The sequence below is a fragment of the Cupressus sempervirens genome, chromosome 9, assembly GCF_028749045.1.
Source record: "Cupressus sempervirens isolate cs-2001-9-10 chromosome 9, ASM2874904v1, whole genome shotgun sequence".
Lineage (NCBI taxonomy): Eukaryota > Viridiplantae > Streptophyta > Pinopsida > Cupressales > Cupressaceae > Cupressus > Cupressus sempervirens.
The window spans coordinates 479,769,001-479,785,297 of NC_143126.1; the positions used below are offsets into that span (position 1 = coordinate 479,769,001).

At 34.8% G+C, this 16,297-nt stretch overlaps 1 pseudogene; it reads right to left on the bottom strand.

The window, feature by feature from the left end:
- Positions 1 to 10,948: 10,948 nt before the first annotated feature.
- LOC149539415 (G-type lectin S-receptor-like serine/threonine-protein kinase At2g19130 pseudogene) lies at positions 10,949 to 13,660 on the bottom strand (annotated as a pseudogene).
- Between the last annotated feature and the right edge of the window lie 2,637 nt (positions 13,661 to 16,297).

A 16,297-nucleotide genomic window follows, 5' to 3' on the forward strand; every position in this document is an offset into this window, starting at 1 on the left:
TTTTGCATGTCTTGTTCAGTGTTAAAAAATAAGAGTTTACTCTTATGAAAGTTATTGTATTAGCCAAAAAAATTGACATAGTTAGCTAATAGGGACTTCCAATCCTTAGCTTCAGATAGAATATCTTCTCCAAAAAGGACAATATCATCCACAAATTTCTCATGTATTGTAGTGGGGATATTAGTAGTTGCTTTGACACTGCAAATAGCTTTAGAGAGCTTTAGTCTGTTTAGGGTTCTACTTAGGACATCCACCACAATTATAAATAGGTAAGGAGAGAGAGTATCTCCCTACCTGATGCCTATACCCATTGTAAAATAAATTGAAGGAGAACTATTGATAAGAACAGCATAGCTCGTCGAGGTAACATAGTTCATAATCATTTTGTGGAACTTACCAGAGAAACCAAATTGGGAATTTCTTATTTTTTGAAATGATTTTTTCTAAGATTGGCGTTATCCTATTCACTAAGATCTTGGATATAATTTTGTAAATATTATTACAAATACTAATAGGGCGACAGTCTTCCACACAAAACAAGTCAATTTTATTAGGAATGAGAACATTGTAGGTTTGATTAGTTTTATTTGCATATTACTAGTTCTAAAGAAGTGATAGATAGAATTGAAAACATCATCTCCCACAATGTCCCAATATTCCTGGAAGGATGTCAAGGGAACCCATCAGGACTTGGATATTTGAAGCCTTGAAATTTAAACATTTTTGGTCATTGCAACATTGTCCTCAGGAGAGACAAGCTTGGAAATGCATCCAAGTAGATCATGAGGGTCTTAAGCTCCATGATCAGTAGCTCCCCTTTGTCAAAAGTAGGTGATGGATTCAGTTTTGATATCAACTTTCTCTATAACCACCATATCATTAGCCACTTTAAGGGATATGATTTTGTTTCTGCTCTTGTGTTGCAAAGTGGTTTGATGGAAGAATCTAGTGTTCGTGTCACCTTCAGTAAGTCATTGGATCTTGGATTTCTACTTCTAGAAGGTTTCTTCTTGGGTAGAGATAGAGAGTCATTGGTCTCTATAGGATCTTTCCAATTTTTGGGAATCTAGGTCATTCGGATTATCTTCAACTTTCTTCTGGGAGATCAGAAGTTTACTTTCTATGTCCTTTTTCTTTTCAAAGATGTTACCAAAGGACACTTTATTCCACTTCTTGACCTTATCTCTAATAATTCCCAGCTTAAAGTTTAACTTAAATAGAGGAGAGGAATTGGTCAAGGTCTACCACCATCCATCTAGCATGTCTCTTAACTTGTCCTTAGATATCCACATTATCTTGAATGTAAAAGGTCTAACATTTATTTTTTCCATCTTTCCATTCCATGAGCATAGCATTATGGTTTGATCTTGTTATAGGTTTAACCTCCAATAAGATGTCATCAATATTACTCCAATTGGAAGACAGCAAAGACCTACCCAATCTAACCTAGATAATGTTATTTCCTTGTCTCCTATTTGACTAAGTAAACCTCACCCCTTTGAGGTCCAGATCGAACAAACTAGTCGCTTGGAAGAAATCTTCCAAGTCTGCCATACTCGAAGAAGTCCTCTAAGCCTCCCTATTTCTCCAAAGGGTGTAGAGGAGTATTTTAATCTCTAGATAGAATCCATTTTTAAAATTCTAATTATTATGCATCATATTATCAAGGAAATCTCATTTTTTTTCTTTATTTTCCCTCTTGAGTTCAAAGCATAGATATTCACTATATTCTAGTGCCAACCAAATGTCATGGAAAACTAAAATGATGGAGTTCAAATTAGAATATAAAAGAGTACCTAATCTTTAGTTCACATTCCAGACAATAGCCATCCCTCTAGAAGCACCATGGCCTCTTACAAGACTCAAGAGGACAACGGTCAGATGTAGCACATCGCCTTGTCCAATTTTTCACTACTCATTTGTGTTTCTTGAATGAGCACCATATCAACTTTAGAATCTACTAAGGTATTTTTCAGCATATATTTCTTAAGGTGACTATTTAGAACTCTAACATTCTAGGAAATTATTCTGACCATAATTATAAAGGTAAAACCACTCTAGTTCCTGACACACCACAACCCTCCAACTAGAACACTTGGTTATAACCCTAGAGGGACCCCATCACCTACCAAAATATTTTGGGGGGTGCATACCTTTAGTGGCTCCTTTCACCCCTAGGGGCTTACCCACTTTCCTATCTCTACCAATATCTATTTTATTATTCCTTTTTCTTTTCTTGTCCATCATTGTCCAAATCTCATCCTCTGACATTTCAAACTCAAAATCCCCTACTAACCCCAAACTTGGCTTGGGGGAAACTAGATTTTTCATTTTCAAGGAAATAGGTTCTCCAATCATCCCACCAAAATAGAACATTGGCCTAAGGATAACCATAGATATACAAGAATTACCAATAGAAGAGAGATTAGGGGATGAGGGACTTGTCAGCCCAACACATTTAGAGGAGGAAGTCTAGGAAGCCTATGTTGACATATCGAGTATTTTTTTGTGTTGGGGTCAACAGGGAACCTCCACCTCCTTTTGGGGGACAACCCACCCCCTTTGTGGAAAGAAGGATTTCAAAATTCTTAGAATCAAAACCTGGAGCATCTTGAGGCTTGAAGGGCTGACGAATAGACTCTAGATCCTTAGGATTCAAATCTTGGGGTTTCTCCATCCCCTCCTTCCCAAATGAGCCTAAGATGGGGTTCACCTTCTACATGGAAGGGATATCAGATTTCCTAGATCTATTAGCTAGGACCACAGAAGGAGGCTCTAACTTTGACCTCTTGGTTCCATAAGTCACATCTAAATGCCCAAACCTTTTACACCTTAATATTAACATAACTTATTTTTCATAGTACAAGGGTTGGAGGTAGGAATCCAACTTGGAATCAATAGTGACCTCTGAAGGAAGAACTTGATTCACTATTACACTGACATAAATCCTAGCAAACAAGAGGTGGGCTTTTTCTTGGGTGACCTCGTCAACTACCAGGAGAGATTAGGGAGTCATCTATACCTTTAAAAACCTCATTACTCTAGAATTTCAGAATGCTAAAATGAAGACGTGTGGCAGCATCTCATGTTTTCACAAGCTTGAGCTAATACCTCATGATAACATGGGAGTCATCTATGTATTTTCCTATTTGACATAATAGTTGGTGATCTTTTGATCTTTCATTGACTCTTCATCATTGATCTATGCATGTGCATAGTGGGTTGAAGTAAACATCAGAGATGGGACACGACCACCCAAAGATATGTGGCACAATTCTAGGTTCTAGAGCATCAAAGAAGCACTACAAGATAAAGAAAAATGGGAATGAAGATGCATGGTAGCATTGTGTGTTCTTATGAGGATGAGAAGATATCATGCAAAAACATGAGATTTATTAGATCTTCGCAACATGAGCCAACACAAGACTGGACATATGGTAGCATCTCACACTTTTAGGAGGATGTTGAGATGGTATACGAAAACAAGAGAGTCATTAGATCTGCAAGCCAGTTGGCTAAGGAGAAGGGGTGGGCAAACATGAAATATTATCTGCCAATAATCGTGATGTTATGGAATCTAGCCCACTAAAGATCTCTTAGATTGGATATCACTACTAGGCTAAATGGGGGCAAAAATAGGTCAATAGTTTCCACTTACAAATTTTGAGGATATTTATTGTATTCACTCCCAAAGTCCAAGGTCCATTAATGAGGACATTAGAGAGTTCATCTTGCTAGACAAAGGAAAACACAAACAAGTCATTAACCAAGGCATTAATTTTAATACTCCCTTTAAGGGACTAGCGCCCATTGTCTAAGTTATTCCACAGAAGGTCTAAACAAAGGGAATTTTCCACAAAGTGTAAGCTCTGAATCATTCACCATTGCACCAATAATCTCATCAAGAATAGAGATTGTGTGGCTGGAGACCAAACAAGAACTTAAGACCTTGGATGAGGGTGGCAACAAAGGATTACCCAACACTTTCTCAACAAACAAAATGCAAGGGTTTGAAGGGGAAAATATTTTATCTCCCAACTATAAAGAAGTTGATTTAGGAAGGAATGGGCCCAACAAGGAAGCGGCTAACAAAGGAGATCCTGGGAAACCACCATGGCTAGCCAGGAGTAGCATTTTAATTAGAGTTGGCTCAATTATTAGTCACACATGACGTAGATGGCTCTCACTGGTCTCATATCATCGGTTTTTATGTAACAATTTCATTAAAATTTATTCTAACAATATTATAAGGACTAATATTTCTTGTGTTGATTAACATGAATCATGACTAGGATTTATATTTCAATATTTAATTATTAGTATGAATATTAAATTTTTAATGTCACATATATTTTTAATTAATATGAATAATGAATAATTTAATATTTTTTTAATTAATACTTAGAATCAAATAGTAAATAGTCATTAATAATTTGGAGAAAATAATTATTCTATTCTAAGCAATTCATTTAGTCGAGGATCATTACAATCCCTCCCGCCTATTTTTTTCTTGTCCTCTGATGGAGGGCCACACCACCCTTACCAACTCATTACCAAGAATGCAACAATATGGAAGCAAGAGAGATAAAATGCTTCCCAAGAAATTTTATTATACTTGAAAATTCTTACAACATCCACAAGATGATATCATAGATGTGACTTCTTCAAAAAGAAGTTTACAAATTCTTCAACATAAGAGAAATCCCAAATAAGAGTCTTCACACCAAGAGCTTCACCAAGAACTTCTACTTGAAGAGCTACACCTTTAGAGCTTTCACACCTTGAAGTCTTCACACCTTCCAGCTTGATTAGAAATGCTCATATGCATTGCTTGAATAGGCACTTACCACCTAATGCATGATTTATCCACAACCTTCTAGAATTCTATCTACACAATATCCACAACCTTCTACAATATCCACAACTTTCTAGAATTCCACCTAAATACAACTAAGCACCACCATGCGGCCCAATTAGAAAATTACATTTCCTTCATGGATCACAACAAATATTAAATGCATGATTTAAGGAACTTTCCACAAGCTTCTAAGATGCCACCGACACACTTCGATAAATGAAATGACAACCATTTTATTTTATTTTTCTATTACGCCACATATGCACCTGGAAAATAGAAATTCTCTCTTTTTTATTTTATTTAAATTATTTCTCCTCTAATTTCATCACTTTCTCTCTCCTCCACAATTTTTTTTTTTTTTAAATTTTACATTCAACATGCTGCTCCTGCATCAGACTCCCCAGGTCTGAAAAGATGTTCTAATAATTGGAAGAACATCTTTCGGGATTCAACACATAAATCCCAAATTGGTTCTTCACATATATGTCCTCCAAATATTCATCTTGCACACTCTTTCCCTTGTTTTTCTTCTTCTCCTTCACATCCACCATAGGTGTTCCATAGGTCTACTTCCCATGCTGATTTCCAATCTTCTCAAAATCTGCCAACTCAACTCGACTGCCAATACTTAGGTTTCTCCTACCGAGTGCTTCATTCTGCAAACGAATCAAGGAAAACTTCTTACCACCTTTCTCAATAGTAAACACATTCCTAACACAATCATGCATAGCCCTAAAATCATACTGCCAAGGTCTACCAAGTAACACATGACAATTGTTCATATCCACAATATCACACAATACTTGATCCTTATACTACCCAATCTGGAAATCAACAAGGCATTGCTCCTTCACTTCCAAAGCATGCTCACCTTGCAACCAGCCAATCCTATAATGACAAGGATGTCTCAATCTCTTCAAACCAAGTTTTTGAACCATCTCCTCAGCAACAAGGTTATCAATACTACCACCATCTATAATCACCTTGCAGATTTTCCCACTAGACTTACAACAAGTTTTGAAAAAACTAGTCCTTTGACAAGAATCTAATGTCTTCTTAACCATTAGTACTCGCCGAGCCAACAAACTTTCTCCTTCCTTAGGCTAACTTTCCTAGACTTCAACCTCATTCACAACAATAGCTATCCTACCAATAGAACATTCAAAGGATCTATGCCCTTATTGACCACACTTGAAACATTTACCTCTGAATACACCTTCACCTGTCCTTCTTTGTTCATTAGGTTTTGATTCACCTTCTACTTTTGGTTTAGCTTGTACTGAACTATCATGCTTCTCCTTCCCTCGGGAACTACCTTGATTCCTCCTCTTTAACTTCTCCTCTTCTCTCAAAGCATACTAATAAGCATCCTCAACTATGGAAATATTCAGCATACCAACCTCATCCTGAATATTGAATCTCAAACCATTAATGTACCATGCTAAGCTACCTTCTCCTTTAACAATTCTCTATGCCTAGACCAAAGAGTCAACTTCTAGAACTCCTCGGTGTAATCCTTCACAGTCATATCATTCTGTTTTAGATTTTGCAACCTCTTAAACAATTCAAGTTCATAATCAGCAGGAATGAACTTAACCTTCAACTTAGTCACCATCAATTTCCATCTAGTGATCTTCATTTCACCTTCCTCTTCTCTATCTCTTTGTAGTTCCTTCCACCAAAGAGTAGCATGTCCCTTCAACTTAGTTTGTGCCAACCTTACTCTCAGTGGATCTTCAATACCCTCAAGCTCAAAGTAGTCCTCTAATTCACCAATCCAATCAATCAGGTCTTCAGGATTCAAAGTACCTAAAAAATTAGAAACATCCATCTTATGCTTCAACTTCAATTGAGATCTAGGTCGAGCAAACTGACTAGCCCTAATTCCAAATAGGTGTCTCCTCACGATCACTTCTATCCTCACTATTAGCTTCAAAGTATTTGGCAACTTCATCGTAACTGCCTTCAATACCCACATGACTAGGTACACCACCCAGAGTGCTTACAATTTCAGCGATCATGTCACTCTTCATCAATGCAATCTCTGATTTGAGCTCTGCTCTTATCTTCTTTAAGATCCTTTCTTTCATAGCTTTACTAAGTTCATCATTTTCCTTAGGTTCCAATCTTCTTGGAGGCATCTTCGAAAAATTTTAGCAAACCCTAAGCAACAAATCCACCAATCTATAAGATCAATCAACTACAAGATCAACCTTCTTTGCAAATCCTAGTGTAAATTGCCTCATGTTCGGCGATCTATCCACACACTTAGGAACTCCCGTACTAATAAACTTCACCCAACCAAGGTCCTAGTACAAACTACCTCACACTTTGGTGATCTTCTTGTACACTCAAGAACTCCTACTCTGATACCACTTGATGGAGGGCCACACCACCCTTACCAACTCATAACCAAGAATACAACAATATGGAGGCAAGAGAGATAAAATGATTCCTAAGAAATTTTATTATACTTGAAAATCCTTACAACACCCACAAGATGATATCATAGATATGACTTCTTCAAAAAGAAGTTTACAAATTCTTCAACATAAGAGAAATCCCAAATAAGAGTCTTCACACCAAGAGCTTCACCAAGAACTTCTACTTGAAGAGCTACACATTTAGAGCTTTCACACCTTAAAGTCTTCACAACTTCTAGCTTGATTAGAAATGTTCATATGCATTGCTTAAATAGGCACTTACCACCTAATGCATGATTTATCCACAACCTTCTAGAATTCTACCTACACAATATCCACAACCTTCTACAATATCCACAACTTTCTAGAATTCCACCTAAATACAATTAAGCACCACCATGTGGCCCAATTAGAAAATTACATTTCCTTTATGGATCACAACAAATATTAAATGCATGATTTAAGGAACTTTCCACAAGCTTCTAAGATGCCACCTACACACTTCGATAAATGAAATGACAACCATTTTATTTTATTTTTCTATTATGCCACGTATGCACCTCGAAAATAGAAATTCTCTCTTTTTTATTTTTTTTAAATTATTTCTCCTCTAATTTTGTTAGTTTCTCTCTCCTCCACATTTTTTTATTTTTTTTTTAAAATTACATTCAACATGCCCGTCCTTTATTTATGCAAGATGCTCCTGCATCATCCTCAAGAAATCTGATGGTTTTGTCCTTCTCCCAAGTAGCATCCTCCTTAGGTATATTATTCCATTGGACTAAATATGCAGCATCAATTTTATTTCTAAGTTTCTTCTCCATGGTATCTAGAATAACCTCAGGTTCTAGGATGAGCTGACCTTCATCATCTAGTGGTGGTAATTTTGTACAAGGTTTTATTTTTTTTGCCAATACTTTCTTAACTCATGAAACGTGGAAAATATTATATATTTTACTACCTTCGGGAAGTTGTATTTCAGATGCTACTTCTCCAATTTCCTTATTACTTGATATGGTTAGTAGAATAGTGGTTTGAAATTTTACGCTCTATTATTTTTAATTAATGTTTTTTTATATGGTTGTAATCTTAAGAACACTAAATCCACAACATCAAATTTCCTTCCAATGCATTTTCTATTAGTTTAAATCTTATGTTGGTTATGGGCTTGTTGTAGATTCCCCCTAAGAGTTTGTAAGATATCTGTGCTATGTTGAATAAAGTCTTGTGCCCTTGGTATTCGACTCTCCTGTAGGATCAAGTTCCCAAATGTAGGTTTCTCATAGCCATATAAAGTTTTGACTGGGGTTATTCCAATGGACATATGAGAATAATTTTCCTAAATGTATCCATTTGATATATGTCTTTTGTTGTCCGATCACATAGTTCCTCAAGTACGCTTCTAACCATTTATTTACTATTTCACTTTGCCCATCTGTTTGGAGGTGATAACTCAAGGGGTTAAATTGGTTCCTACTAGCTTGAATAGATCTTGCCAAAATTGGATAATAAATTTACTATCCCTATCACTAATTATATTTAGTGGAATTCCATGAGGCCTAAATACTTCTCTAAAATATAGTTTTTTTATCTAGTGTGTTGATGACTCGGTGCTAACTGGAAAGAAATAAGCATATTTGATGAGTCTATCTACCACTACATAAATACTATTCTTCCCTTGAACTTTGGGTAGGCCAGTTATTACAAATAGAGATGACTATTCCAATAACAACTATTTTTTGGAATGGGTATTAGCTCATTTTAGAGGTAAAATGGGAATATGTATTCCTATTCCCTATTTCATTTGATGAACCAAATAGAGAATAGAAAATGTATTCCAAATTTTCTATTCCTATTCCCGCAACCAAATGGTCCCTTACTTCTTGATACTTGTTATTTTTAGAAATTTTTACCCTATTTTTGATTTAATGGTTGTATGTAGGCTCAAGATTGATTCTATGATGTTTCTTTCTATTAGATTTCTTTGATGGTTAAGGGTTTTACATCCCTTCAAATTCTATTTTCTTATAATGAAAAATAAATAATTCAAAACTAGCAAATAAAAATAAAAAATATAATTGAATTGTAAACTCACTATCATTACAATTTTTTTTAGCATTGTTTCATTTACTATGCCTCCTCTTTCTTCATTACTTCTCTACAAGATTGGAATCAAGAATGTTACAGGTTGAACATATATAACTTCACCATCTTTCATGCTTCATAGATTCTACTTTCGTATATTTTTCCATTGATAATTCTATGCCAATTCCACGCTAAGTTGCATACATGTATAAAAAATACATATTGATTATTTCTTATGTAAGTTTTATTTTTCATACATGCAACATTAATAATATTCCCATGTATAAAATCATATAATATTTCTCACAATATATACAAACTAATAATGATCTCATATAGATGTGAAAGCTAGAGAATCAAATTACTAAATTGATATTGCAAATGAAGAAAATACTAAAATATAAAGAATATATAAAAAATAGCAATGATCTTCATTATATTGTGCTATGGCTTACAAAACCTTTGATGTTCATATTGAACTTACTAAAATTACTTTTGGAATTAATTCCTACATACCAATGAACAAATTGAACTAATCTCTACTTTTTTACCCTATCCCAAACCATCCAACTTATGCAATATTCTACGAGAAAACTAAGATGGCCCCATAAAAAAATAAAAATTAATAGTTGAAACATTCTTATGAATCTTGTCTCATTAGATGATGGTGTGATTATATTAGGCTTAAAACATATACAAATATAACCATATGTGAGAAGTAAGAAGCAATGAAAAGATACCTTGATGAAATCTAAGGAAAAAGGAAAGAGTAGCATAAGGGTTGAAAGGCCCAACTGATTATAGAAAAGAAATAGAAAGAAAGACAAAATGTTGATAGTGAAATTTAAAAAAAAACTTGGAAAAAGATAATATCTAAAAAATAAGAGGAAGTATATTAAAAAAAATGCATTAGAAAGAAAATAAATAAATATAGGTAGATTAAAGTGTTTGAGTACTCCCACTAACCCTTATTCAAATGAAATAAAATCTTAAATTGTTATATATATATATACAAGAATAATTCATACTTTTACTAATATGTTCAACAATTTTCAAATTAGTATCTTTCCTTATTGAATTTGCCATAGGCAATATACTATTGCAATCATTTTCTCTTAACTTGTGATTAATATTTTCTATTTTAATCAATCAAATGTAATTATTTTTATTTTTTATTTTTCATTTTTCATTTTACTAATGTTAAAATGTGATTTTTTAAAGTTCTAAAATAATTAAAAGTATTTTACGATAATCTATATATTACATCTCAAATCTATATATTACAACAATTTTCTTAAAGATATCGAATATAATCGAACTCGCATTGTCTAATACAATAAGAAAAATTTATTTTTATTATACAAAAATTTTACCATCGATAAAAATTTAGGAAGAACAAATTCTTTCATCTATATTTATCTCTTTGTTAACAAATTTCATTTATGACATTATGAAAACATATTTTTGACACACTAAACTGAATTTTAAAAAATGAATAAACTACTAATACAAAATATATAATTCATATAAATAAAGATATTATCCATAAAATATAGAAACAAGAACATTGAAACAAGAAGTATTAACCTTGAGAAAAAGACAAAGCTCACTTTCATTAAAAAAGTTAAATCACTATTACACTGAGCAATAATAAGTAAATATGTTTACAGTGATCATCCAAGAAGTTCCAACAATGCTTAAAGAAATCTCAAAACTTCAACAATCAGTCCCTAGCTTTATTTCTTAACATCCCATCTACTAGAATTAATAATAATTATAAATCTAGTTAGCTGTAGTTTTAAGTTTAGACTATGTGCAAGCTCCCATTTTTGAAAGGCAGACTCCACTGCATTATTCTATATCAATCACATCGCCATTGCTCTCGGTATTACTGTCGCTACCGTTTGTTCCACTTTTCATTTGCGGAGGAGATGGAAGTTCCGTCTTCCCTTCCAGCATTAGCACCACTTGCCCCATGCTTGGCCTCATCTCCTCCTCCCTCTCAATGCATAGAATTCCTACGACAATTGCTCTTCTTACCTCTTCAATGTCTTTCTCCTCTGCGACACCCTTTTCCACAGTATTAATCATGTTGCCTTGATTAATTTGAGTTGCAGCCCATGCAGGAAAGTAATACATACTTGAATCTTGCACATTCAAATCTAAACTTCTTCGCCCGGAAATGATTTCCAAGAGCATTATACCGTAGCTATATACATCAACCTTTGTAGTGATGGGAACGCCCGAAATCCATTCCGGAGCCAAATAACCTCTCGTTCCTCTCGTTGTGGTCAAAACGCGGCTGTAATCTCTGCTCAGAAGCTTTGCCATGCCAAAGTCGGCCAACTTGGGTGAGAAATCAGCGTCAAGCAGAATGTTCTCGGGCTTTATATCCCCGTGAATGATGCGTTCTGTGCACTCCTCGTGGAGGTAAACTAGAGCTCGTGCAGTGCCTAAAGCGATCTGGAATCGGGTCTTCCAGTCGAGTACCTTTCTTTTACTTTTGGAATTATTCGTGAAGAGCAGGGCATCTAGAGAGCCGTTGGGCATGTAGTCATAAACTAGTAACCTCCTGGATGTTTCTGCACAAAACCCTCGAAGCCTGATCAAATTCCTATGTTGTATGCTTCCCAAAGATCTGATTTCCGCTCGGAACTGCTTATCATCTCTGCTTGAAGTGGATTCCAATTTCTTGACGGCCATAAGAGTACCGTCTGGTAGAGATCCTTTGAACACTGAGCCGAATCCTCCGCTCCCCAGCTTACACCTGAAATTCCTAGTCGCAATCTTCAACTCCTTGTAACTGAACATTCTAAGAAAAGGGTCGGATGAATCTTCACCGCTCTCCATAGATCGTAGCCGATTATGTCGCGTCCTCTGAATTAAAAATGAAAAGATACCTAAAGAAATGGCAAGAATAATGAAACTACCAAGCACTACAGGCAGGATAGCTTTGAGTTTGGAGGACGATGGTGGATCAAACTTTGTGAGGGCAGAGGCAGCTACTCTAATGAAGACATCCGAATTGGTTTTTGTTGCCAAGTTGCGCAAGTTTAGAAGAGATCCCGACCAGATGTGGCAGGGTCCTGAAGGCGGATTGAAAGCATAAGCAATGCACGAGCAGTTGCTGAGGCAGGCTTTCTCGCAATCCCTCTTTGTGGGGGCAGAGTAGGACAAAGCGTGATCATCATAAGATAACGTTGATTTGGAGTCGATGAATATGTCGGTACTGCAATTCAAGGGGCTCTGGCGAACACAGCCACTGGACCACCACTCTTGCGAATCCAGGCTTGCTTGTCTCTCGGTGTGAAGCCCTCCACACAGCTGCAGTGCTGAAGATTGTTGGAGATGCAGGTTCCAAAAGCACCACAGAGACCATATACGGCACATTCATCTTTGGGCTGAGACGATATCACGTTCCACACTTTGCCATCGAACAGAGAGGTTCGAGCATCTCCGGACTTCGTCATGACGAAACGCAGGGGCTGGTAATTCAACTTATGAGTCGTTCTCATTCGTATGTACATACCAGAGCTGGTAATTTCAACACTGACAATAATGAACTCTTTGTTTGCCACTTCTGGATTATGACTGAAAATTTTACCATCCCAAACTCCGCTCTCCCAGTACTTGACAGAATTATTCCATATTTGCACGAATTGGTTAGCGCCAGATGGGTCCACTTGATGGGAGAAAAGCCCAGGAGCGGGATCCGATGAACTTTTCCAGGACACCAGCTTTTGGTGTCCCCCTAATCTCATCGCAGGCAGGATCCAAGTATCTGTGGGATTCTCGAAACTCTCCCAAACTGTTTCATTTTTGTTCTCATCGCTCAGCATGATAAAATTACCGGAATCTAACATCACAGCCCGGGATGCCTTGTTCGATGTGTTGACCGACCAAATGGCCTTACCCTCTGCATCAAACAGATCCAATTTACCTTTTCTTGACAGCTTCAAAATGCCAGGCTTGTTTCTCGCGGGAGTCTCTCTGTTGGCCACCCAAACGATCATCTTCTCTGCAATATTGGCATCCCACATTCCAATATACCAATTATTGGTTCCATTTGGGCTGAAGAATCCCAATTCAAATGTGTGGTTCTTTGAAATTAATGTCTGATTTCCAGCCAGCGAGGCTCCCAAGGAGAGAGTGTCTCGAGCTTCGACTGCAACATCATAACTCTTGAGATGAATAAACACCGAAGCTGCAAAAAGCAGGCTAAAGCGGAATTTGGCCCTCTTCTCATCCATCTCCAGAGCGTTAGCGGTAACATGAACGTCCACTGCCATTAAAATAAAACAAGAAGTGTTCAAGAGAAGTATTTCCAAAGTGATAGGTACATGAGCGGTGTCGATCATGAGAATCGTGCTCAACACAGATTCAGGATAAGTGCCGTAACAAATTGAAGGTCAAAAATATCTTCTTCCTACTTGTTGGACGTTGCATTTTTGGTCCATTGCAGTGTTGCGTGGGACAAGGTTGTAAACAATTAGACGGTGTGCCAGTCAAGTCAAACTTATTTGGAAAGAAATTTGAGATGGAGATTCTCTAACTCAACTTATGAGTCGTACGGCGTACATACCAGAGCTGGTAACTTCAACACTGAACTCTTTGTTCGCCACTTCTGGATTATGACAGAACATTTTACCATCCCAAATCCCGCTCTCCCAGTAATTCACAGAAGTATTTCCAAAGTGATGACAGGTACATGAACGTTGTCGATCATGAGAGTCGTCCTCAAAACAAATTCAGGAGAAGTGTCAAAAATATCTTCTTGCTCCTTGCTGCACGTTGCATTTTGCTTTATTGCAGTGTTGCGTGGGATAGGGTTTGTAGACAATTAGACGGCGTGCCAGTCAAGTCAATCGTCAAGTATTTGCAAAGAAATTTGAGAAGATGTGGTTGAGTATGTTACGTCAATCTTGACTTTATTTTCAACCACTTTTTATTTTATTCCCATGGATAAATAACGGGGTAACATTTTACACTGCTTTAAAAGTTTTAAATACAATGTGTTCCAATAATATCATATATCATTTAAAATATAAATAGAAGGATAGTCCGTCTTACAATCATATCATAATCATTTATAATATAAATACATAAGTGTCACATATTGCTAGTATTTACTGATAATAATTATAATATTTAATATTAAAATTTTAATTATCAAAATATAGCGTAAAAATAAAATTGATCATACAATTATAATAATAAATGAAAGCAATCACAATGTAAAAATATAACATATAGATATATAATAACATTTACTTAATATCTAAATCTATGCATAAATAGTAAAAAGTAATAATTAATAATTAATTTTGTATTAATATTATGAATTTAGAAGTAATTTTATAATACATCAAAATAATATGTATAAGAAATTTATTTATATAATAGTGAAAAATAAAATAATTTCAATATTATTTCATTACATTATGAAAATTTGAATGAGATAGTGGATGGGAACAAATTGGCTTAAAACTTGTTAGCTTTCCGTAAAATTCGTCTATAAGATGTCAAATTATTAACCAATGAGGATAAAGAAAAATCATTGTTTTCATTTTGTTATTTGAATATTGTACACATTACTTCAGAAAATAATTTTAAAAGTCTAAAAAATAAAAATACTTCATTCTAATTGGTTAAAATGAATTGGGCTAATAACTAGCTAAACCAAACTTATTACAATAACATATGCCTAGATCGACAAATACTAATAAAAGAAAAGTCTGCTTGTACAATCATATCATATGTCTTTTGAAATATATATAAATTGATATTTATTTAATCTATAACAATAGAGTCATTTTAATTATATTATTATAGATTCTTTAAAAAAAATACTTAAACATGACTAACCTCTTCAATCAACATGTTGCATAAATTGGATAGAATTGAGGCTAATAAAGAAGTGAAAAAAGTTCATTAAAAAAATGCTACAAAATCTGTCCGAACAAAAAATACAAAACATATTTAGATTTTCTTAAGGTACCTAAAGATAAAAAACAAGAAAATTCTTAAATCATAATAGAACTCATTCCCCACAAATTCTACTTTTCCAACCTCTAAAAAAAAATGGACATAATGTTTTTACCAAATCTTTGCACTATATCTAATTATTTATGATGACCATAAAAACAAGAATTTAATTATTATTTTATAAAAATTATATGTTATTAATTATAAAATAGTTTTTAAATCTACGTAAACAAATACAATTTATCTAATAGATTATATTTTAAACTTGATCAACAATATTAGATTTATTTTTTATTTAAACAATATCTACATCATAATATTATTATAAAATTACTCATTAATAATCAAATTATTAAATAATATAATAATTATAAATGACTTTAATGTATAAAACCAGATAAGAAATTATATTAAGCTATTAAAAATGAAAGTAACTTTATATTTATATAAGCCAATTAATTCAAAATTTTGATTTTTTTTATTGCAACTCGATATTTATAGATAAAGGCAAATTAAGCATTGCTAATCATCTCGGCTATAACTGGACTCCAATTTCTTCACGGCCACAAGTGCACCATTTGGTAGAGATCCTTTGAAAACTGAGCCGAATCCTCCACTCCCCAACTTAGACCTGAAATTCCTAGTTGCAATCTTCAAATCCTTGTAACTGAACATCCTAAGAAAAGATTCGGATGAATCTTCAGCATCTCCACCTTAGAATTGAGGACCTCCCACTGGTCATAATACTTTCTACGAGCATTTCTTAAAGACATGTGTTGCCTCAACAGTGAGAAAAATAGACAAAATTTATGTCTACACAAAGAGCCTTGTAACAACACCTCTGAGACTCATCATCTCCTCTGTTCACGATCACTACTCGAGGTCACTTTCTCATAAAGTAGAAAAGTTCCTATGACAGCTATTTGAGGTATGCGTAACAACTCAA